The following is a 26,414-nucleotide window of genomic DNA, read 5'->3' as shown; positions in this document are numbered from 1 at the left end:
ACTCCGCCCCCTCACCTGAAAACAGCCAATAACCATACAATAACCAACAGCTACAAATACAAGCTGTAATCCATTCCCACAGGCATAACGGCATTCCTGCACGTGTAAACTCACCGGCAATAACCTCGACAGAGTAATCAATACGACGGCGTCTTCCTCGTTGCAGAGTGAACAGCCCGCCATTGTAAATAAATATACGTGACTCCGCCCCCTCAGCAGAATTCAACCAATCCAATTGAATGTAAGTCAGGGTAGTGGTCCATAGGATCCAAACCTAAGTCGGCGTCCATTATTAAGAGGTTAAGAACATACCAGCAGAATAGTATTAACAGTATTTTAATCTACCAAGAATGTTTGAGCAACATAATAAATTTAAAAATATTTATCTTCTAAAATGTAAGAAGTATATAAATAGCTAAGAAAGCGTGCGGTATTAACGATATGTAACTCGATTAAATCAAAATCGCAAAGGACAATAGTGCAAAAATAATGTCACATCAGTCGTGAATCATTTTAAGATTACGAAAAAAAGAAGAAGAGAGCAAGACTGTACATGTGCATATATAGAAAAACGAAGCACCATTTTGGAATGGGCAGTATGTTCCGAGCATATAAAACTGTGTAAGTAATTGTAAACAAACACGATACTGGCGGTATGTCACTCCAAAACACGAAAAAAAATCAATTGAAAAATAATATCAAATGAGTTGTGGTTCATTTAAACAAACCGGAGAAATGAACAAAGATGTTCATTTGCATATATAAAAAGCGCGAAGGCGCCATTTTAGAATGGGCAATGTGTTCCAAATGAAAGTACCACCTGAGCTGGATATTACTCTATGCATTAAAATAGCACAAATATCTCTAGTAGAATCCTGGTGGATTTCAAAGAATAAACAGGCATTTGGCAATAAATGTACAGAATCATAAAGATCTGACTGCAATATTGCAAAACGGATATCTACGAAAGAATATCATATTCAACAAGATAATTAACTAGACCGATCATTTATAATGAGTAGCAATAAGCGGGGAAGAGAGCATGTAACGTGGGAGAGCAAGCCATATTCATGTGACAGGTGTTACTAGTGACCATGAAGGGGGTTCAGATGTGTAGGCGCATGAAAAGTTAGTCATATCCCATCAAGCATGAATGATGGGAATGTTGCTTCACAACTACTATTCACATGTGAAATCAACAAAAAATAATAAATTAAAAGTAAAAGTAGATCTAAACGAATAAACAAAATAAGGAATCCAGACTTATGTCACACATGATGGAACCAGACAAAGTGTGAGAGAGTGCTGAAGGTATGAATTAAGAACAAATGTTAAAAATATGTACCCCATGTTTCATAGTCCATCACCACGTGTTCATAAGGAAACAGAGATAGAAAGTATGATGGAAAACAAAAGGAAAATAAATCACTGGGGATGGTTATAGCCACCGATTTGGTCACATCCATTCTATAATTGTGCCAATATCTGATAAACAAATATTCCATTTTGCACCATTCCTGAACATTGCAAAAAATTCCTGACCATTCATTTCTGTGCTTTAGTCATTTTCAAGAAAGTAGTGCATTTCATTATCACTATTAAATCCTTGGATAGCACTACGTAATCTGCAAATCCATTTTGCCTCACATTGCCTTAGCTGCAGTTCACGATCACCTCCTCTTTCTGCACTTTTCACATGTTCAATAGCATGGAACCAGAAATTGGCAAGACCCTCATGTTTGTTAACAAAATGTTCCATCATAGGATATCTGGAGTCACGTTTGAGTATAGCCCTCCTATGTTCTTGAATTCTGATTTTTAAGCTACGTTTGGTGCTGCTTACGTAAATGGTTCCACAAGGGCATCCAATCACGTAGACAACGAACATAGTATTACAATTAATAAAATTGTAGATGTTATAGTTTCGGGAGCCATTGTATGAAAAGTTCTTAATTCTATTGATCCCCAGTTCACAGATGTTACACATTGTACAGGTAAAGAAACCTTCTGGTTTAGGTGGTAACCATGTTGATTGATTGTTACTACCTTTTCTGATGTAACTCGGGCATAACTCATTCCTTAGTGTTTTCCCGCGCCTATATGTGATTGATGGATTTATGTGAACCACTTTCTGTAGACCGGGTATCTCACATAGGAGATTCCAATGCCTCTTCAGCAGCTTAAAAATTGCACTGCTATGTGAGGTATACTGGGTCATGAACCTGATGTTATTGTCACTATTCTTGTTTGCACTCCTGTTCTGTTTTTTTGTTGATATTAAGGTGGTCTCTCTAGTTAGTACACGTGCTCTTTTTTCTGCCTTTTCCACAATCTCTTTTTTGTATCCCCTGGACAGCACAACACCATCTCAGCATCAGCACAGCACCGCTTCCACCTCACTGCACCAACACCAGCACAGCGCCATCTCAGCACCAGCCCAACCCGGCCTCAGTATCAGAGCAACCCCACCTCAGCAAAAATTCAGCACCAAGGCCACACCACCTGAGCACAGCTCTGCACCACCCAATCACCAGCGCAGCACTATCCCCTAAGCATGACTTAGCACCACCCCGGCATCCCTCAGCACCACCTCAGCATCATTCAGCTCCACCTCGGTATCACTCAGCATCACCTGAGCACCACCTGAGCACTACCTCAGCATCAGCACAGCATCATTTCAGCATCAGCACAGCACCACCTTCTCATACGTGCACCACCACCAGTGCAGCACCAACTCAGTATCAAAGCAGTACCACCTCAGCACCAGCACAGCACTACCTGAACATCAGCACAGCACCAGTGCATTACCACCTCAACATCAGCACAGCACCATCTCAGCATCAGTACAGCACCACCTATGCATCAGTGCACTACCACCAGTGCAGCCCCACCTCAGCACCAACGCAGCTCCACTTCAGCACCAACACAGCACCACTTCAGCATCAGTGCAGCACTACCTCCGCATCAGTGCAGTATCACCTCAGCACATCATCAACACAGCATCATTCAGCACCACCTGAACACCAGTGCAACGCCACCACCTCAGCATGCTTCAGCACCACAGCAGAATCACTCAGTACCACCTCAGTATCACTCAGCATCACCTGAGCATCACCTCCGCACCACCACACCACCGCCTCAGCATCACTCAACGCCACCTCAGTCTGCCATCAGAATCTGGCATCTGTTGATTCTCCCCTAGTGTTCGTCTGCTGCTAGTGTTGTAATCTGGTACTATTTCACAACCTCCACCCTCCAGTTGTTTATGTCCCCCCAATTACAAAAAAGTCATAACAAATAAGCATTAGAACAAGCAGAAAGAAGTTGCCAGCATTGCAAGGACATAACAACTTGATGACATTTTTTATGTTAATTCTTTTTTTAATTGGGTCGTTCAGTTGTGCATAATGTCTTCTTGGTTATTTATTTATTTATTTATTTTTTTAAATTATTTTTATTGCAGGAATCAGTAAATCGTTACATGATCGGCCAACATTATATCTCAAACCCAAGCATTGAAACACAGCCCCCCATCCCCCTCCAGGTGTTGCTTACACAGCCATTCAGCCCACAACCCTGGGGTCGGGCGGCGAAATTCAATGGGGGCTCCGGAGGATGTCGAGGTTGGCCCGGAAGATCCATTGTCCTTCATCTGCTTTTCTAAACAAGCCTATAACTCCAAAAGAACCCCCCACCCTCCAAACACCCCAATCCCAGGAAAACCCCTCCCCCCCCCCCCGCCATCAGCGCGCGGTATCAACCGCAACCGGATCTTCTAGAGGACCCATAGGGAAAACCAATAAAGCTGAGAAGTGCAACCATCTAATGGGACTCGGGGCGCGCCGCTTCCTCACGTTCGGCGTCGCCGGGGGCACAATAATCCCTAAGGGCCTGCACTAGCATCTCCCACTCCAGCGCTGTCTCCTCGGCCTTCTCGTTACGCTGCCTCCAAGCTAGCTGGTATCTAAGCGTGCTCTCCCCTGCTGCCCACTTCAAAAATTCGCTGTGCCACCGGCTCCCCGTCGGGCCGGCCCGTGCCTTCCAGTTCCTGGTCACCTCCCGTTTAGCAAGGAGCAGCCCCAAATCAATGAATTTACTAGATATTTTATTCTTGGGGGTATGAGGGAACCAGTGCAGGAGACCCACCGCCGCATCCAACGAAAGGGATTGCCCCGTCGTCTCCTCCAGGGTCTTCCCCACTTCCTCCCAATAGGCCGACAGTCCCGGGCAGGCCCACAGCATGTGGAGAAGGTCCGCCTCCTGGGCCGGGCACCTGGGGCACTCCGCCGACGCCGTAGCAAAATATCGCCTGATTTTCACCGGGGTCAAATATGCTCTATGGAGCACATAATAATGGACTAATTGAAAGCGGGCGTGGCGTGTGCCCTTCCAGGCTCGCCGCACCAACTGAGCCCAGGTCGTCTCTGGGATCTCCCTGCCAATGTCCTCCTCCTATCGGTTTCTCAGGGTGGTGAGGGGAGCCAGCCCCTCGTTGAGCAGTCTACCGTAAAGGCAAGTGACCGCCCTTACCGTGCCCGCGGACATCATCACGTATTGGCACACCTGGGATAAAGGGGGTTCCTCCTGCCCGGACCGCCAGTGCGCCTGGATTGCTCGAACAAGGGCCGAGTGCAGCAAAAAGTCGCCGCGGGGAATCCCGAAGCGATCAATGAGCTCCTGGAATGGCAGGATCGTCCCGTCCTCATATAGATCACCGATGAGCTGCAGACCTGCGTCCTCCCAGGTCGCCAAGCGCGACCAATCACCCCCATGGGGCAAAGCCGTTAGCATCCCCAGTGGTATTTCGGGTGCATACGGTGTTCGCTGGTGTCCCCGGGCGTGAGCTCGGTTCCAGCACAGGCGAACGGTCCGCTCCTCCATTGACAAGTCCTGCAAGGTCAATTGTTGCCTCATCACTATGAAGGAGAGAACATGCCTGGCCATACCCGTACCCCTCCTATCCTCGGGGCCCCAGAACTCCCAAGCGATCTCCTGGGTGAAGGTCTGGAGCTGCGCCGCTAAGTAATACTTTTCGAAGTCCGGCACCGCGAGCCCACCCTCCTCCTTCGGCCTCATCAGGGTCTTGAGGGCCACCCGCCGGCGGCCCGAGCCCCAAAGGAATCCGACTATCAGTGACCGTAATAGTCGAAACGTGGTCGGTGGGATCCAGATCGGTAGTGTCCGGAAATAATATAACATCCGGGGGAGCGCCACCATTTTAAGCAGAGCAATCCGCCCTGCCACCGAGAGCGGCAGCGTGGCCCAAAAGCCCATACTGCCTCGAAGTGCCCGGATGCCCCGGGCAATGTTCCCATCGAGGAGGCCAGAGGGTTCATGATAAACATACACCCCTAGATATTTGAAGCAGTCGGGTTCCCATCTAATCTCCCTACTTAAAGCAGGTGGAGGGGTGCCCCTGCGAATCGGGAAAAGACAAGTCTTAGTCCAATTCACTCGGAGGCCCGAGACCTCCCCAAACTCCGTGAGCGCCGTCGCAGCTCCCTGTAAAGCAGCAAGCGGGTCTTCTAGGAAGAGCAACAGGTCGTCTGCGTATAGTGAGACGTAGTGCGGGCCCGACGGGGTCCATAGGCCCGCGTAATGGGCCCCCGACCGGAGATGCAACGCAAGAGGCTCCACCGCCAACGCAAAGAGCAGTGGGGACAGCGAGCAGCCCTGCCTCGTGCCCCGTTCCACCGGGTATCGTGAGGAAATCAGCGGTCCCGCCCGGACCCTGGCCGACGCCGAGGCGTACAGCACCCTGGTCCATCTGACGAAACCCTCCCCGAGGCCGAACCTCCGCAACACAGTGCAAAGGTAGTCCCATTCCAGGCTATCAAAAGCCTTCTCTAAGTCCACTGATAGGACAACCGGGCACGGGGCGTCTACAAGCGGTTCCCCAAGCAGGCGGCACAACCTGCGAATGTTCATGGTCGTGTTACGCCTGGGGATAAAGCCAGCCTGGTCCTCATGCACCAAGGAACTCATGTGCCCAAGCAGCCTCGTGGCTAAGATGCTGCTCAGTATTTTATAATCCACCGTCAGCATCGATAAGGGACGGTAGGACCCCGGATCGGATGAGTCCCTGCCGGGCTTGAGGAGCGGGACCACCAAGGCCTCACACATCGAGCCTGGAAGACGCCCCAGCCTCCTCACCTCTTTATATACCACCAACAGCCTAGGGGCTAGGAGGTCGGCATAGGCCGCGTAGAACTCTACAGGAAGCCCGTCCAGGCCCGGGGTCTTATTTCTCGCCATCTTTTTAATGGCGCTACGGATCTCTCCCAGTTCTATGTCGGCCCCCAAGGTTTTCGCCACCTCCTGCTCCATTGGTCGAATCTCTAGGGGCCGTAAATAATTATCTAGCAGGTCAGGGTCTCGGCCAGAGCGACTACGGTATAAGCACTCATAGTATTGCCGGTAGCAGCTCAGAATCGCAGGCTGAGTATACACCAGGGTTCCGTCCGCCCTACGCATGGACGTTGTCATTGAAGTCTGCCGCGTAGGGTTGGCCAGCCAAGCCAACAGCGCGCTCGACCTATCCCCCTCTGCGATGGACCGAACCGTATAGGCTTTATAGTCAAAACAGCGGAGCCGTTCGACCTCCGCCGCCACCGCCTCTCTCGCCTCCGCCGTGCGTACCTGTAAGTCTAGGCGCCCTGGGCGGCGTAATTCCAACTCGCGGAGTTTCCGATCCGCTGTCTCCAGGTCTGCGAGGATAACTCGCCGCACCCCGACCTGTTTAGAAATGCAGTACCCCCTCACCACCACCTTAAAAGCGTCCCACTCTGACGCTCTTGTGCTCGCGGTGCCACCGTTGGACGCGAAGTACTCCGAGATCGTGTCACCCAGACCCGCCTTGAAGACACTGTCCTCAAGGGTCTCGGGACGCAATTTCCAGGTGGGCACCGCTGGTACCCCGGGAAACCAGCGAAGGTCCAACAAGAGGGGGTTATGATCAGAAATGGTTCTGGTCAAATATTCAGACCGGACCACCGCCGAAACCAATTCGGGCGAGCCAAGAAATCCGTCCAGTCGAACGTGCAATTCATGGAGGCTGGAGAAGTAGGAGTAGTCCCTAGTTGTGGGGTGTTGCGCCCTCCAAATGTCCGTTAGACCCCAGTGAGTCTGCCAGTCCCGACGGTCCCTAGCCAAACGACGAACCGGAGAGTCAGGGAGGGGTGGGTGCGAGCGGTCAGTGTCTACATCCACTACAGAATTGAAGTCTCCACCCAGCAGGATGGGCCCGGAGAGGCAGTGGGCCAGCGAGCCCGATAACCTGGAAAGGAAGGCAGTCTGGTCGACATTAGGAGCATACACACAGCAAACGTTTAGGTCTCTCCCTCCCAAAGTCCCCGAAATGGCCACATAGCGCCCCTCTGGATCTATCACTGTGTTCGCGACTTGGAAGGGGACCCCAGCCCTAACCCAAATCAGCGCCCCTCTGGCATACGCGGAGTACGAGGTGCAAAAGACCTGCCCTCTCCATCTACGCTGTAGCGCCGCCCGCTCCGCCTTGTTCAGATGGGTTTCCTGTAGCAGCGCCATTTGTATCCCCCTACGCACTAAGTAAGCGTGGACCTTGTGACGCCTGGACATTGTATGAAGCCCCCGTACGTTCCAAGTAACACATTTCAGATTGGCAACCTCAGCCTTTGTCCCATATCAGTCTCACAAAGTCTCCCCAGCTGGGTCCCAACCATGCAAGGACATCTATCCTCTCAGCACTGATGGCGGCCATTTTCCCCAACCAAAACTGAACAACCCAAAAATTAATCAACTCCCCATCCACCCTCCCCAGAACAGGACCCAAATAGCACCATCTAGTTCCCATCCAAACCATACCCGCTAACAACCCACTACACCCTACTAATCCTGCAGTCGCCACCACAGGAAGGCCTTAAGGGCCAGGTGCGGGCTGGACGGAGGCAATGGGCCCTCGTCGCCCAGGCCACCAGGACTAGAACAAGCCCAAAACAATATCACGAAAAGAACCCCCCAGGGGGCCAGTCCAGGGCACCCCACCCATCCTACCCCGATAGACAGCAACTCTTACCGTCCCCCGCCATCCCCCCGCCGGGCCCCCACCCAAACTGAAGAAGCACACCCTGCTACCCCTGTCCATCTAGTATGTCCTCCACCGATTGTGGTGTGATCTCCAGCATATGACCACTGTCCGGCACAGATCCCTCGGAGTCCGTTGAACCCCCCTCGTCACCCGGGACCCCTTCCTCCACAGCGGCATCGTCCCGCGACCCAGACAGCGCCGTCAGCACCTCCAGCACTCCCCTCCGCTCCGTCGATGTCTCCACAGTTGAGGGACCCCCCGATCGGCCCCCACGACCTCGAGGCCTCTTGGATCTCCGCCTCTGTCCCTGCTCTGCCATCCGTCGAGGCGAGGAGCCGGGTCCACCTTTCCCCGCTCTATATAGTTCGAGCCAGTGACAAACGTCCTCTGGGGTGTCGAAGAACTGGGTCTTGTCATCGACAATTACGCGGAGCCTCGCCGGGTAGAAGAGCGAGTACTGGATGCCCTCACCCCGGAGCTCGCGCTTGACCGCCAGGAAGGAGAACCGTCTGCGTTGAGTCTCATAGGTGTAATCCGGGAAGATGTTCACCTGGCTGTTCGCCACTTTGAATGGCCCGTTGTGTCTGGCGGCATTGAGGATCAGGTCCCTATCCCTGAAGTGCAACAACCGCGCCACCACCGGCCGCGGGGCACGGCCCTGCTGCGGCGGCCTTGCCGGGACTCTATGGGCACGCTCCAGGGTGTAGAAGGAGGACAGACCCTCCGGGGCCACCGTGTCGCGGAGCCAGGCCTCCAGATACGCCACCATGTCGCCATCCTCGATCTTTTCCGGTAGGCCTACCACACGAATGTTGTTCCTCCTGTTACGGCCTTCCGCATCCTCCGCTCTCTGCTCGAGGACCGTGATCCGGGACAAGGCCTCTTTCACTTCCGCGGCCAGGGTGCGCTGTGCCGGCTCCAAGGTTTTCACCGAGCCCTCCACTTCCTTGACCCGGTCCGACAGTTTGCCGTGGTCCGCTCTAAGGAGACCCAGACTCGTCGCCACCTGGGCAATGTCCTGCTGGAGGGCCGAGCGCGTGGTCGCTATTGCCTCCAAAACGCGGTCGAATTGCTGCTGCAGGTGTGCACCGCCGGCCTCCTCTGGGCCCCCGCGTTCCTCCTTGTCCTGGGTCTCCAGGTCCGAGACGACCGGGGCAGTCCCCTTGGCGCCTCTAGGTTTCCCCATGTCGTCGGCCGCTCTCCGTCCGGGCCCCGGAGCAGGCGTCACCGAATGTCGGCACCGGCTACGACTCCCTCGGGTGCTAGGCCTCAGGTCGAGTGCCGGAGATCCCCGTCTCCAGGGCCCGTTGGATCGTCCCAGCCTTCGCCCGTGCCACCACCGTGTCGTCCGGGGGCACCGCGGAGGAGGCGGGGACAATCGTCGCCGGGCCGGGCAGGCCCACACGGCCGACCGAGTCCCGGAGCGAGTGTCACCAGCTCTATCGGATAACTCGCGGCTCCAAAGGGTTGCGCCTCCCATGGGAGTGGGTCAGCCAGGAGAAAGTAGCCAAGTGCGATGCGGGGAGTGGGGCCACCGTCGGGACCCCCAGTTATCCCCGCGTGGGATCCGCTATGGCGAGGGCATCCGTTCATCCGAGTGTAATCCCCAGGGAAAGAGACCACTCTGACCGATGTCCAGCTTCAATCCCCACCGGGAGATTGCCGAGCAGGGGGTGCCCCGCCGTCAGCGACGGTCCTCCAGTCTATTGGATCCGGCCAAGGGGACAAAGAAGTCCGGGCGCCATGTTGGGTCACACTCCGCAGTTCCCTTAACTGCGATTTTCACCGGGTCACCGCTCTTGCCGATCGCGCCGGGGGCCCCGGCAGGCCTCCGTCGGGCTGGTCACCAAAATGCGGGGGTCGGGGTGCCCCGCAGCCGCCGATTTACAGGATAATCACGGGCTCAGTCCCGGAGCCGAGCTCTCAGGCGACCATCGCCATCGGCGCCCAAGCCACGCCTCTGTCTTCTTGGTTATATATAAGGTAACAAAAATGCCTATAACATTTTTTCATTATAACTTTTCAACATGCTGCACAGCAGCCACAATACTCTGCAACATAGCTTAAAAACAATGGCAAAGCCTATAGCTCTGGGCAAACACTTATAAGGTCACAAAGGTGAGACCTATTGGCTATGCCAATGCTTTTTTGGATGCGCGTTCAGTCAAACCCAACTGCAAAAGTATTCCAGGACTTGGCTCGGCTCTGCCCAGAGGATTATTTCTCTCTTATTTTGTGCTATTAGCTGCTGAGGTATCATTCTGTCTTCTATGGCGTGCTTGCATTGCAATGTACGGGGGACATCTAAAAAGATCACGAACTCTTCGACCATTAAATTCTATATTTCTTAGATACATTAAATACTGAAAGTAACTTCGTTTTCCAAATTTTTATACAGCAGCATATTTTTTTTAAAACCTTTTTGTAAGGATTCAAAATTAAGCCAGACCTACTGTCTTTGCTAAGCTTTTTTTATTGCATGTATATATAAGTATATGTTTTTTTTGCATTTTTAATTTGCGCAGTTTTTTGCGTTTTTGAAATAAATCAATGAAATGGAAATGTAAACTTTGCAATCGTGCCTGCATTGTTGAAGGGTGATCAGTGTATCACATACGGTGCCATCTTGTTTCCAGATCAACGGATCCTCAGTAAAAAGGTCATAACAAAGTTGTCTCGCACATGCACAATGCTCTTCTTGGGTATGCCCATATTTATTTAGAAGAATCTTTCTTTTGCCTTCAGTTACATTACATGACTTACTGCAAAACCAGCCACTGTCGCCGGCCAACACTAGCTACTACCCATGTGTACACTGCTAGATGTGCAATATACTAATCGCTGCAATGTTTGTTGTTTTTTTTTAATCATTGCTACATGGTTTAAAAATAGATTGATTGCCTGGCTGACCTAGCATGATCCACAAAAGACCTTACCCCAAAAACTATCTGAGGCACAGTTAACTTAGAATTCTCTGCCAGGAAACAAAGGCTTCTGATTATGCTTCTCTTTCTTTACTGAAGTCAAATCAGCAGCAAATAAACTATTAACTACATAACCCACGATGCCTAGTATGACATCACTGCACCAATCACAGAGCCCCCCACAGGGTATATAACATCATAACGCCAAAATCCATCCTCTTTCTTTCCTGCTGCAGCAACGAGTTAATTACATGTTATTCATCACTTATATTGCATGTGAGTGTTATGAAAACGCTTCTTGGCTTATAGATTGTGGGGATATTGTCGCGTTTCAGGGATCGCATAGCGGTGCTTGGCAGCATCTGTTAACTGTGAAAATCTTTATTTTTGTGAGGAGCGGGACAGATGCATGAGATCCGGAATACATATGATTGCTAAGTTCCTATCTGAAATGGCTAATCAAGGAATGGCTTACCGGACGGTTAATCATTTTTGTTCTGCGATTTCGGCTGGTCATCCCCACAGGGATGGTAAACCAGTGGGGGGAACACCTCTTAATATGCAAAGAAGTGAGAGGCATTAGATTGGTAAAACCACCTAAACCCAGATATTCCACTCTGTGGGACGTGGATGTGGTGCTTCACTTTATTAGGAATTGGCCAGGGAATGAGGGCCTTTCCTGCAAACATTTATCAGTGAAACTTACTCCATTATTATGTATAATCTCCTTTAGGCGAGTCTCAGATGTACGAGCACTGTATTTGGCAGGTAGGGTATTTACTCCTTCGAGTGTCTCATTTACAATTTTGAAAAGAACAAAGACTAATTTCAGATGTGTGACATATCCTGCCTTTCCACACCACAACAAGTTATGTGTGGTTCAATGTTTGAAGTGTTATGAGGATTGTACTTGTGAGTTTAGAAATGATGTAGTAGGACAATTGTTAATCTCATTGCAGAAACCTTTCTGCCCAGTCTCTTCAGCAACTTTAGCCAGATGGATTACATGGTTGTTAAGTCAAGCTGGTGTTGATACATCTGTCTTTGGAGCTCACTCTGTAAGGGGAGCCATGGCTTCTAAAGCCCTTTTAACAGGTTCTCGTTTGGAGGACATCATGACTGCGGCGGATTGGTCTTCTTATTCGACATTTAAAACGTTTTATCATAAACCAATTGTTGATGTAGCATCTCAGGTAAGTGCACAACTTTAAACTAGCATATTCTGAAGCCTCCGTTTCCTGACATAGAATAAAAAACATTCTAGTTGACGCGTCAAGAATTTTCGATTCTGTTATGGACACAGAGGCGAGGATTATCCCACCCAGAGAGACTTCACATATTGAATGTTAACACTCATTATTATTGATTTAATATTGTACAGTAAGATACCCACCCGTTGTTGGAAATGTCTGATTAGACACAAGATATTATGGCCTGTGTTTCTTTCCAGGTACGGAGAACAAAACGACCTGAAGGATCCTAAGGAACAAGATGCTGAATGGAGTATAGACGGGAAGTCTTCCACTGTTGGAAGTTCTGGTGACAAGGAACGATTGAGAAGAACAGAAGTTATGGAGTTCTTGTTGTGGTTGTGAACTGCTCGCAAAGAAAGAGGACGGACTTTGGAGTTATGATGTTATATACCCTGTGGGGGGCTCTGTGATCGGTGCAGTGATGTCACACTAAGCATCATGCGTTATGTAGTTTAAAGATTATTTGCTGCTGATTTGGATTCCGTAACGAAAGAGAAGAATAATCCTCGCCTGACCTTATCCTTAATAGAATCGAAAAATCTTGACGCATCAGCTAAAATTGTGTTTATTCTACAGCCTTGCTTAATTTGTGAAATAATAAGTGCAGGGTCCCAAACATTTGCTCAGAAGTTGCCACCGGCTCTGAAGAAGGATGTGTTGCTGAATACCAAGGCTGCGTAGACTTGATTCCCCCTCATGCATCTTTAGTCCACCACCAGACACTCCATCTCCCTCAAACTCACTCCTGCACCTTCTGTTCCGTCCCTGCTCTCTCTCTTTGTGACAGTTTCCCGTCTTTTTTTGCTCCTTCTTCCCCCTTTTTTCTTCTTCTCTCTCTCTTGCTGTGGGTTAAAGCCTGATGATGAAAAATAAGTGCCAGTGCTCAAAAATAAGTGCAATGTTCTCCAGTCTTGGGCTGACTTCACGATGTCACGCCAGTGGACTGCGTGGTTGCACAAGGCAGATGGCCACAGAGTCAGTAGTATCTTTGGACCTCTGCACAGTCCCCCAGGGCTCAATCCTCTCCCCGTCACTGTTCAATCTCTTCATGGAGCCCCTTTCTTTCATCCTGAAGCAAGCTGGAATCAAATTCCACCTCTATGCAGATGACACACAACTATGCTACAAAAGGAAATCCCCCAGTGACATCCTTCATCTCAATGTCACACTGTGTAATATCCAATCGTGGTTTAATGCTAACCATCTAAAATTAAATTCCATCAAAACAGAAATTATCCTGTTTTCCCCCAAAAGTAATCACCTTCCTATCAAAGACTGGATCAACGACCTGACAGCTCTAAACTGTACTCTCACTTTGTCCAATTTTGCTAAATCCTTAGGATTCACCCTGGATAAAGACTTGTCAATGAAGGAACACATCAAAGCTCGGCCAAAGGAGCGTTGTACACACTAAAACACCTTACAAAAATCAAACCATTCATTCCCTCGGATGACTTCAAATGGGTCGTTCAATCTCTGGTCCCCTCCAAACTTGACTACAGGAATGCTATCATCACAGGAACCCCGAAATCGCACCTCGCTCCCCTCAGTTCTGTACTAAACGTGGCAGCCAGGCTCGTAACAGAGATTAAACGATTTGAGCACATCACGCCTGCACGCAAGACCCTCAAATGGCGTCCTGTAGAAGGTAGATGCAATTTCAAGACCGCCTGTATCACCCACAAAGCCATTCACTCACACACCCCTGAATACTTAGACAACAAACTGATTAAATCAGGAAGAACCAGAGCATTAAGAAGCTCCAACATACTTCTTCTTGTTCCCCCCAAACTAAAAAAGAAATCTACCCAGGCTCGCTCTTTCTCGGGTAATGCTACCAGCATATGGAACTCCCTACCGAAGGACTTACAATGCAACCCTTGCTTCTCTGGCTTCAAAAGAGACCTTAAACGCCTGCTCCTCAAGAAATACTGGAACACTTGAACAATTCTCAACCTTGGTCCTATCAGTCTCTCTATCTGACCCATTAAACAGATGGCTGTTTACTTCTGTTTTGCCCCTTTTTACCTTGAATGTCGGACTATTGGACTCTTAAGTGGCGACTTGCCATGAAGCATTACCCGCCTTCAGGGCCTGGCAGCTGTCTGTGTACAATGTATACCACCTTCACTGCCTAATTTTTCCAAGTGTATTTATTGCTGTTTGTACATTAGCTTAAGATTGTTTGTATGTCAGTAACTAAGTGTCTTGTTTATTCCCTGGCTCTTGATTATGTAAAGCGCTCTGATACCCCCGGGTCTAGCTAGCGCTATGTAACACTTTTGATAAATAAATAAATAAATAAATAAAATAAATAAATGAGGTGACACACAGTGAGTGAGGCACAGCGGCACCTGCTGACTGATGTTCAGAGCATGTGTGACCCTGCCTGTGGCTTTCTGGCCACGTCCCCTGCCCAGCGCCTCTCAGTCCGTCTAGCCCTGTTCTGCCTTGCACCCGCAGCCCGTCTCTAGCCTCTGGAGCGGACCGGGTAATCCTGGTTTTGTATCAAGTGTCACCCAGCCGGTCTGCTGCAGCCCTGTTGCTGACCAGCTGTGTTTGAGGTTAGTGGCGCAGACGTTTTTTTGTTGTCGCCAGGGCCCCTCCCGCGTTCCTCCTGCTGGGTATTTATGTAATGTTACGAGGCCTCGCCGCCCAAGTGCTTCGGTGGCCAGGCAGCCAGCCAGACTGTAAACTGACGAGAGACCGGCCCCCTCGCGGGAAGTTTCACATTGCGGTTCCAGCAGATGGCATCCATTCTGACAACTTGTTTACCGGTCGCGAGCTCTGTCTAATTCAGATGAGGGGAAGGGAGCTGTTCTGAAAGGTGACATGGCATTTTCTACAAACCGGAACAATGAATCATGACCCCAGGTTTACACCCCCACAAGTATCACTTCCACGAAGGTGCCCCCACCGGTTTGGTGTCGTCAGGGAACTGGACTTCAGATAATTTCTGAGTTCTGTATCTGTTTTATGACAGATAAGCGACTACTTTGATTGAAACCTGAGCACCGTGGACTATGTTATTTCTAATTGCTATTTCTGTGGTGTTTAGTTTGTTTTTATGTGAATGGGTTGCGATGTTTCGATGGTACGTATGGAGCAGTGCGGTCCCAAGAAGGTTTTGGCCAGATTCCAGGTGACCACTGCATGCATCCTTTCTAGCAGGTGTAACCCCTGGGCCCAGGGCTTTGCAAAGTAGGATTGTGGCCTATACAAAAAGCACTATAAAGATGCAAAAAAAGCATGTCCCTTTAATTTTTCTCCTCTGCCATAATCGTTCAGTTTCTCCCATGGCTGTGTGCCAACAATCTGTGTCACTGCCACACCATACCCATCACTAAATATGGCATTCAGATGGCTCTGAGATGGATGCAACAGTACTAAACATCCCTGCTTCTTGCCAGTGGAAGGATTATTCAGAGAGAGGATGACTCAGTGCATTGATGGATAAATGGGTGAGTTACTCTGTACTTGGGTTGGTGAATCACTAATCGCCTATTCATCTATTCCTTCATCTATGCATTCATCCATCCATTCACCATTTCTCGCGGAGACCCTTTTGTGTTGACAATGAGTGGTTCTACATTAAAAAACTATATCACACAGGGATCTAAAGCAATCCAAATCTCCAAATACTTTTTGCAAATATCCTTCAACATAATGTCCAGAATAGGTCAGGATGCTCTCAAAGCTGTTCTGGATAGAGGCGAGATGTTCAATTTACCACAAGTCAGTGTTCTTGTAAATTGTAATACCTTACCTGTGTGAATGAAAACACATATACATTTTGAGTTCCAATTCCTTCACAATTTCCCCTTTAATACAGCTATCAGATCAGATTGCTATTATAAAAAAAAAATTACATGGTTTAATAGTTAAATCTAAAAGCAATTTGGATAGAGGGCATCCCTGAACCCCTGTTTTGTTCCTCTGGCCACTGTAAATTAATCATACAGCTTTCCACTTCTACAGAAGCAAGAAGGACAGATTCTTGCTGCATCTGCAACGGGATTTCAAAGTTAATTGTCTTTGGCATAAAACACAAAAAATCCCAACATACAACACAAAATGCATTTTCTGCATCTGTACTTCACAGCACCTTCAGAGTTACAGTCTGTCACCATACCCTACATATCCAAATGGGCTGTTAATCCTGCTATGTCTCTTGCTGATAAATCGTTTTTGGCTGTTACTAACCAGATGTCTAATTATTATTTATAATAACTATTTCTAATCTTAAAGCCTAAATCATAGTCAGATTTCGAAGCATTTAATAATTAACTAATTAGGCCTATAATTGGTGCAGTCCAATCAGTCATTTTTCCTGCTTACAAATCACTACAATTCTTAATTCTTTAGAATTTGATTTGTCTTGTTATTATAACTGAGAAGACATTGTTTTGTAGGAAACAATTGATGAACCATCCACCCCAGGGAATATCCTATGTTTCAGGGCCAGCATGGTAGAGATTATTTCTTGTTTCATGATTGTAGGAAAGTACAATATTATGTGGTATGGCTGGGTCGGCTTACCATGTAATATTATCACAATACCCCAAAGATGGTCCTTGGTTTCACAGTAATAAACCCTTAGCTCAGTTCTGGTAGAGTGGCACAGAGCAGTCAGGCTTTACTAGAGGAACATGTGTTAAGCATTTTACAGTACTATTATAGTTCATAAGTAAAGCTCCCTGGGCCATATTCTCAAGGAGCTATCGCAGAGTTAACGGCACTTTATCGCAGCCAAAGTTGCGATAAATTTATCACCCCATTCACAAGATGGTGTCAACAGCCCATAACACCAGTTTATCTGCGATAGCTGCCGCTAAAAACATCGCCATAGATGGCCCTGGCAACTATCGCTAATGAGATGCAGAGTAGGCGTTCCCGTGCAAAAAACCAACGACAACACCACTGCACAACATTTACAACGACCAGCCAGATCAGCGAAAAAAACCACGAAACATGCGATAATGCGCGTTAGCAGCAGGAAACTAACACCTGCTCTGTCCTGGTGTAAAGTTGGACGACAACCGGCATCAGCCAAAGGAGCACAGCCAAAAGCCAAACATGAAGAACAACAGATGGCCCGAGCAACTGAACATACAGCTCAGAGCCCCACTAGGGCACCAACACCCACCGCCACCACCCCCAGGACCACAACCCCCCCCCCGGGAACCCCCTACCTGGACCACGACAGAGGCAGCACGGACAAAGACAGCGGACCCACAGGAAACGCACCAGCCTCACAGACCTAACACCAGAGAATGTCATTGCCCACTACAGGCTCAAAAGGACAACCATCCTACGCATCCTGACCATCATCGCCCAACAGGCCGACGGCACCAACACAGCGGACAACCAACATCCCACCCCACACAAAGCTGCTGGCTGTGCTCCACCTGTTGGCCTCTGGTACCCCCCAACCAACACCCGCCAGAGTCGGAGGATTCTCACAGCCAGCCGCATCCATGTCCCTCACACCTGTTCTGGATGCCATCATCAGCCTGGTACCCCAGTATCTATACATCCACCACAATGCACAGGATCCCCTGGAGACCAAGCAAGGACCATACGCCATAGCTGGATGCAAGCATGTGTTGGTGGCAATCCACAGCACACATGTCCTACTTGTGCCCCCTGGTGACACAGCACACAATCAATGCAACAGAAAGCACACGTCACACATCAATGTGCAGGCAACATCTGAAAACCTTGGAATCTCCACCAACGTCGTCGCCAAATACCCAGCCAGTGTGCATGATTCCTTCATCCTCCGACAGTTGATCATTAACCAGTGCTTCCAGGATGGCACCAATGGGAATGCACTGCCCATTGTCAAGTACCAAATTAACACCCCACACACCTTATATCAAGTTCAATTGGCCGCACACTGCTCGTCACACCAGCAAACACTGTGGCACAGGCGTACTCGCCGTCGCCACTACATTGACCACAGTTCCTTGGGGCAACTTGCTGGTGTGACGAGCAGTGTGCGGCCAATTGAACTTGATATAATACGGCTCCCTTGAGCCACCGGGCTGACGAGTCCTGGATCAGCACCTGCGCGCCATGAGAGGTACTCTACCTGTTTTTAATTTTTGGCAGTCCACGCGGCACCCCTTTACACTTACCTGCTCCCTGCTGACGAGAGGCAACTACCTCGAAACACGTGTCCAGGGATGGCTAATGCGACACATACGTTTTTACAAACACTGTGGCACAGGCGTACTCGCCGTCGCCACTACATAGACCACAGTTCCTTGGGGGCAACTTGCTGGTGTGACGAGCAGTGTGCGGCCAATTGAACTTGATATATTACGGCTCCCTTGAGCCACCGGGCTGACGAGTCCTGGATCAGCACCTGCGCGCCATGAGAGGTACTCTACCTGTTTTTAATTTTTGGCAGTCCACGCGGCACCCCTTTACACTTACCTGCTCCCTGCTGACGAGAGGCAACTACCTCGAAACACGTGTCCAGGCATGGCTAATGCGACACATACTTTTTTACAAACACTGTGGCACAGGCGTACTCGCCGTCGCCACTACATTGACCACAGTTCCTTGGGGCAACTTGCTGGTGTGACGAGCAGTGTGCGGCCAATTGAACTTGATATATTACGGCTCCCTTGAGCCACCAGGCTGACGAGTCCTGGATCAGCACCTGCGCGCCATGAGAGGTACTCTACCTGTTTTTAATTTTTGGCAGTCCACGCGGCACCCCTTTACACTTACCTGCTCCCTGCTGACGAGAGGCAACTACTTCGAAACACGTGTCCAGGGATGGCTAATGCGACACATACTTTTTTACAAACACTGAGGCACAGGCGTACTCGCCGTCGCCACTACATTGGCCACAGTTCCTTGGGGCAACTTGCTGGTGTGACGAGCAGTGTGCGGCCAATTGAACTTGATATATTACGGCTCCCTTGAGCCACCGGGCTGACGAGTCCTGGATCAGCACCTGCGCGCCATGAGAGGTACTCTACCTGTTTTTAATTTTTGGCAGTCCACGCGGCACCCCTTTACACTTACCTGCTCCCTGCTGACGAGAGGCAACTACCTCGAAACACGTGTCCAGGGATGGCTAATGCGACACATACTTTTTTACAAACACTGTGGCACAGGCGTACTCGCCGTCGCCACTACATTGACCACAGTTCCTTGGGGCAACTTGCTGGTGTGACGAGCAGTGTGCGGCCAATTGAACCTGATACCCCACACACCTTAACTCCACAACCATGCAACTCACAACTCTGGCAATGCACACGTCACAAAATCACATACAACATGCAAAACAACATGCCCACCCACCAGACACGACAGAACAACTTACAATGGTAACCTGGACAAGTCGTGAACATGAGCCATCAATGGCATGGCACCTCAGCCACACAACAGCAGAATGTGGGGAGAGGTGGAAACCAGGCATGTGTGAAGGAGGCAGGAGAACCATGATTGGGAAAGTACACAATGCCAAGAGTGGCGGCGATGTGCTGGACAGACCGCAGTATGCATAACACACCCATATTCATGGCGACATGCACCACTGGTGTATGGAGTGTAGTGGACAGTGGACGCAACCATGTCACCCCAGCCAGTGGGGGAGTTTGCGGAAATGTTGCCTGTTACATGCCCCCCGTAAGCGTGAGCGGAGTGGGATGGCCCGGCGTATGGCAGGCCAGCGTAGGGGTGTGAATAAAAAGCACGTAGCCCTGGGCGTGGTCCTCTTCAGGAATGCCCAACGTCACTGCCAGGGCGGCGCCTCTCACCCCCCCATGAGGCCGACGCCATCCTCGTGAGCGGAGTTGCCTGCAATCCTGTGTGTCTGCCGTACCCCGGCCCGCTGGACCCCGAACCCGTCAGGCCCACCCCTGCGCAGCCAGGCCACGCTGATCACCTGCAGACACCGGCATGTGTCACGAAGGACCCACCACGTGCCGGCGCAAGCTCCAAGCCCGAGGCCCACGATCTTGGCAATCTCCTCAGATCATCACGGCCTCCACGACACAGGCCTGCTTTACTCCTTTCTCGTTGATGTACTCTACTGCTGCATCCAGCCTACACTACGGTCAAGTAGGTCACACATTTAGAACTGAGTCTTGATTACACCATGGCAGAGTACATATGTTCATTGCAGATTTGATATCAGTATACTCCCTTCGATGTGGTGCCACCAACTCTGTGCATGGCATTCTTACGAAACATGTCTGTTGTCCCCTGCTGACTACTTCCTTCGGCCTAAACTACAGACAAGTAGGTCACACATTTGTAACTTAGTCTAGATTACACCATGGCAGTGAACATTATTTAAGGCAGAGTTTATGTCACTATACTCCCTTCGATGTGGTGCCACCAAGTCTTTGCATAGCATTACAACCACACGTGTCTGTGGGCCTACGCGGACTACTGCCCTCGGCCTACGCTGCGCACAAGTAGGTCACAGAATTGGAACTGAACATTGATTATTCAAAGACAGAATACATGTCATTGTACGCAAGGAGAGGCATAAGAGGATGACGCATTGGAGTCCGAAGGGAATAGGATCATCATTACGGAGGTGATCGAACATTACCGACATCTGCCCTGGTGTCACTAACTCTGTGCATCGCGAGTCAACGACACGTGGCTGTGGGCCACTGCTTACCGCTGCCTCCGGCCTACACTGCGATCCAGTAGGTCACAGAGTCTTGATTTAGCAATGGCGGAGTTCATATCAGTGTATCGGCATCATCGCAGACTGTACCCCCTCCCAGCCCCGGTGCTACTAAGTCTGTTCCCCAACATTCAAGGTCACTCTCTGGTTGTACATTTGTGTAGTCTGAGTCTATAGACTAGGGGGTAGTTTTCATCCTCATGTGGCTGTCACCGAATTGGTGGTGGCAACGAGGCTTTCGCTTTCCACTCCTCCATTTGCTGCTTACGGATAACATCAGACCTCTGCATCGTGCCCTGGAGGACACCTTCCACTGTCCCCCGCAACCCTCCGCCACATTCACCTCGGACATCGATGAGTCCGTGTGGCCCTTCCTCAGTGCACCACAAGACACCGTCCCGTGACGGTGTGCCTGTGCTGACCGCAGTGCATCCAGGGCCACTAACTCTGTGCAGCTCACGTCAGGGACCCTGTCTGAATGAATATTGGATGACCTCTGTGATGGTGATCCTGGGGTCATCAACGCCATATGCATGTGCTGTCCGCTGCCTCCGGCCTCAACTGCGGACCACCAGGGCTCACACATCAACTTGAGTCCTGACCGGGCCGGATGTCACATCACAGCAGGAAACACACGCCACCATCGCAAGGTCCAACTCCATCCGCCATCTGCCAGAGTCGAAACAGGGGTACTGGCAGACTAACGGAGTTGGTCAGACCTGTCGTGGATGCTATCATCTGCCTGATCCCCTTGCTCAGCACTCCAGGTGCCACTGACTCAGTGCACCGCAACCCATGGACTGTTACTGATTGAGTTTTGTGCTGTGGAGAGGTTGCGCAGCAATGTCATCTCAGGCAGAGTGGGAGACCCGGGACGTTGATGAGGAAGTTGAAGCAGGTATAACACACCCCACTGCATCTGCATCAGGACTAACCCGAAGGGACACAATCCTAGCAGTTTCTTCACATGAGCATGCTCATCTCTAGTGCCCCAACCTCAGTGCACTGCAACTCACGTACACTTCTGTTTAAATATTGGGTGACCGCTGTCCGTGCTCCTGCTCCCTCCATGTTGCTCAGCAGTTGACTAAGTTATGCAGGTGTTTTATGTTTCCATTGCACTGGTGTCCACTGTTAACGTTGTTGCCAGCACCAAGCACTCCGTGCGAGCTGGTTTATACTCACCCCACACACATCCAGCACAGGCGTTACTGTACTTGTGGCCCTGCCAATAAAGGGGCCGGGCGCACGTGAACGTAGCCAGTTCAACGTGATATCTGTGTGTGTCCCTGTGGTCTTGTTGTATGCATGAGGGCCCTGGGCCCTACTACATTACATTGTGCTGAGTACAGCGGACGCAGACATGTCACCGCAGGCAGCGGGTATGACCTTGGACATGTAGCTTTGTTGTCAGCCACTCAATATGTAAGAGGAGCAGACTGGGCCGTCGTACGGAGGACCAGCATCAGGGTGTGAATGATGACTCCGTGGCTCTGGGCGTGGTTCATTGCAGGACATGTGCACATGCATGTGTATCTGTCACGGTGGTCCCTGATGAGACTTGAACACCCACGTATGTGATCTAGTTCAGCTTCCATGAGCTCTGACCCCACCCGCACCTGTTCGGCCTCCTCCTTTTGGCATTCTGACACCAGGTATTGGAATGCGATGTGTGCCTCGGTGAAGTGTTAGAAGCCAGCGGTGGGGAGATGCATGTTGACATTGTGTTGACATTAATGTTTGCGCATTTTTCTTGTTTACATGCAGACTGTGTGACAATGTACATTGTGACTGTTTGGGCGGTGCTGGCAATTTGAGGGGGAGATTGGACATTGTGACTACATGACAGATGTGAGGTTGTACCTGTGCATATGCATCTCACAGTTCCCTGCTCTGTCCAATATGATTGGCCTGTTTCTGCACATGAGCGGACCCAGTTGTGTCCCCTGTTCTGCAGTGTTGGTGTTGCACTTTCTGCCACATTGTCATGGGATGTGCTGTGATGGCTATGTGTGTGTGCTGCAGTGTGCCACGGGGATGAGAGACATGATCCTGGGTCATTGTGGGTGTGCAGTGTGCTATACTTGATTGTGCATGTGTACCATTGTGCCCATCTCCCCGACCCCCAGTCCCTGTTTGTTACTCACCCTGTTGTTGTTGTGTCAGGTCCTCTCAAGCTGTGCCCGTACTCCCACCTCCTTGCACCGTCTCCACACTGATGACTGGCCTCTATTTCCTCCTGCGCCTCCTGTGGCGCAGGACTCCCACCTCCTGTCGCCATTGCCGCATTTCTGTTGGCAACGGGTTTGTGCCTGGTTTAGGTTTTCAGGTCATGCCAGCGCCTCTTGGCCTCATCCATTGTCCTCCTGGACACTCTGGCTGCAATCCAGGTAGAATGATTGTGGGACAGTTGCTGGTAGTGTTCTGTCACCTCCGTGACGCTGGTCTTGTGTTGCTGCGGACTGCACCACGTCTTCTTCTCCCTCTTCTCCCTGGCCTTTCCAGACCCCGTTGTACCTTGCTGGTGGTCTGTGGGGCTTTTGGGGTTCGCGTTGAACTCTGCGCTCGGTCAGGGTGCATCCATGGTGCTGCGCACTTTGGATTGTTTCTGGTGTGTTTTTCTTGTTCTGCTTTTATAGTGCATTTTCCCGCCAGACGCGTGGGATTTGCAGGCCTGTGGCTGGGTTTCGAAGTTTTTTGTATTGCGTTTGGCCTCATCGCAGCTTTTTTTGCGTTCGTGTTTCGCATTATTGCGGCATGGTGTTGATTTTAACGCGGCCATTTGATGCGTTATCTGGTGACTATCGCATGGTACCGCCGTGTTGTGAGTACTTGGTTAACACGGCGTACATTTCCCGCGATAGACTGCGATGTTGCAGGTTGCGTTAAGTTACTTTTGTGATGATTATCACACGTTCTTGAGAATATGCCCCCCTGTTTTCTGTTTTTACTGATTTTTACAGATAAATACAGACAGAAAAACATTTATTTTCCTGTCTGTATTTAATTTTAAATGTGGATAAAAACGAAAATTCTGTTGTTTTTTAAGTGATTTTAAATGACTGTCAGGCCAATAGCTGTGCAGATTGAGAGGTAAAAGAATTCAAAAAGAATTATATTTTATTAATGAGGTTTAAACAGCAGCAGATATGCCCACGGTAAATACTAAAAATGTCCATGTTTTCATATAAGTTTATTGATTTATCGTTTGTGGGTGTTCATATCATTGAATCCTGTCAGGCATTCAACTAAGAGCATTAATTTATCAGCTTAATAAATGTGGAAACATACTAGTTTCAGGTGTATTTTTCAAAACACCCAAAATAAATATGGATAAATACAGATAAAATGACAAAAAAAGAAATATGGATAAATACAGCTGGAAATGCCCAAGAAATAAATACCATAAAACTGGGAGCCCTATTCATAAGTAATTGATAAGACATGATAGAAATCCAACACCAATTTAGAAAAATAGAGTATATTTTTATTTTTATTTAGATATGAAAACCATCAAAGTCATGGGTTTTCAAAGCAGTATAAAATCAAGCAGTAAAATATAGTGAGAATTTATCATTGTGGTCAATAGCAAAAACTATTAGTGACATTCGGTCACTTAGGGGTTGAGTTGCCTTGTACCCTTGCAGGGTAAAGGTGGTGCAGATCCCAGAACCAGACCCCAACAGTCAGATGAATTTTACCTAGCTCTTAGAGTCCGAGATCAGAGTTGTCCTGGCTGACCTTGGTGCTCAACGGGACCCGCAGTAAAGCTGCTTTTTACCACTGGAACGGTACTGCTTAAAAGGAAATGAAAAAACACTAGAGCATGATTGTTTCCAACATCAGTTGCAGGTGTTGTGGAATACCCTCCTAATGCAGCATCATGTTAAGGGGTTGATTACCAGACTGGTTACCAACAAGTCTTAGTAGCAGCAGACATAGCAAAAACTAACTTTGAAATCTGGAGGTCCAGTAGGGTATGGTACCGGCTTGAAACTTCTGGGAACGCCGGACTACAACTCCCACAATGAACTACACCATCTGTATTTGGGCCATCTTTTGGAGAGCCCGATGGCCAACTATACTTTGGTTTCTGAACATCGATTTACCTTCAGTTTGCAGCGGGCTAGTCCCACTACCCCAAGGGAGTCTGAAGGTGCTTATGGCTTCTACAGGTGTCCTTCTGCCAGGGAGTGCCACGTTTTAGCCAAAGACGAGGGTCATTCACACAGTTCCATTTCTGTTGCCTCAGGGACAAAGTATCCCTCTTTTGCTTTGGTGCAGAGGCAAAGTCCTGTTGTTTGCAAAACAGGTTTCCTCTTGGCCCTTCCTTGAAGTAATTTGTTCAGATCTGAGGTTCTGGTGTCAGGGGGTCCCTTTAATCTTAGATTTAGGGGAGTTAGGGGTGTGGGAGCTAGAAGCCTATGGGCAGCTAGTTCCTGCAGCTAGTCTGCCCCTAAGGTGACCAAATCCGAGGGTGTAGGTCTCCTTTTCTACCCAGAACCCACTATTTCTGGCTTGCTAAAGATGTAAGAAATCTATTTTCAGTGTACAGATGAGGCTGCTCACCATGAAGGTGTGGCCACCCTTCCTGGAGGTGTACACCTCCTGCATACCTAATTTCCCACCTTGCCCAGATGCAAGCGCTTGGGGCAAGGGGAGGGCTGTGTCCACCTCAGGGGACAACCCAGATGCATATCAGAGGCGGTGCAGCCTTTGAAGTTTACTGACTGATGTGTCACTTCACTGGACTGCTGGGGAGGAGGGAGGTGTGACCTCCTTCCTGCCCAGCCTTTGTTCCTAACTTCTGGGAGTGATCACGCTGCCTGGCAGGATGTCAGAATGCTGTCTTGGTGGCAGCAGCGGCGGGCTGGTCAGCCTGGGCACAATGAAGCTGGGGCAACCTCTAAGGTGCTACTTGGGTGCATGCCAGCCTTCCCTTGACATCAGATTCATTTCTGGGGAGAAGGCATGTTGTTTGACACCAAACTCAACATATTTTGATGATATCATAAGGGAGCTAGCAACTCGGGTCTGCCCATGTTATCCTATGGACCGCCTACCACTTATAGTGTACTTTAATTGTAGAGACACTATAGAGACATATAAGCCTGCACCTACATATCTACACCCTGAATATACTGCACCCTGCCACCTGGGCACAGGAGGTCTTCTCTAGGGGTGACTGACATATACTAAAAGCTGTGCATTTGACTGTGTCACACATGGTGAGGGCACAGTTGAGTTCGATCAGTTTGCACTGCTCCTGCAGTCTGAAATGGCAGACCTGCTGTCAGTAGTTTGCTTTGGTCACTCAGGGTGTCACAAAACCATGCTGCAGCCCTGGTGAACCCTTCACCACCTACGCCCTGGGTACCCCTGGTACCATGTTCTAAGGACTTACATGGGGGTAACGTTTCTGTCAAATGGGACTGCCAATTCACACATAACCATTTTAGGGAAAGAGCACTGACACTGGAGCCTGGTTAGCAGTCTTTACAGCACTCTCA

This window comes from Triturus cristatus, chromosome 2_2 (genome assembly GCF_964204655.1).
Source record: "Triturus cristatus chromosome 2_2, aTriCri1.1, whole genome shotgun sequence".
NCBI lineage: Eukaryota > Metazoa > Chordata > Amphibia > Caudata > Salamandridae > Triturus > Triturus cristatus.
The sequence above is the reverse complement of the archived record's forward strand: the minus strand, read 5'-3'. Positions refer to the sequence as shown.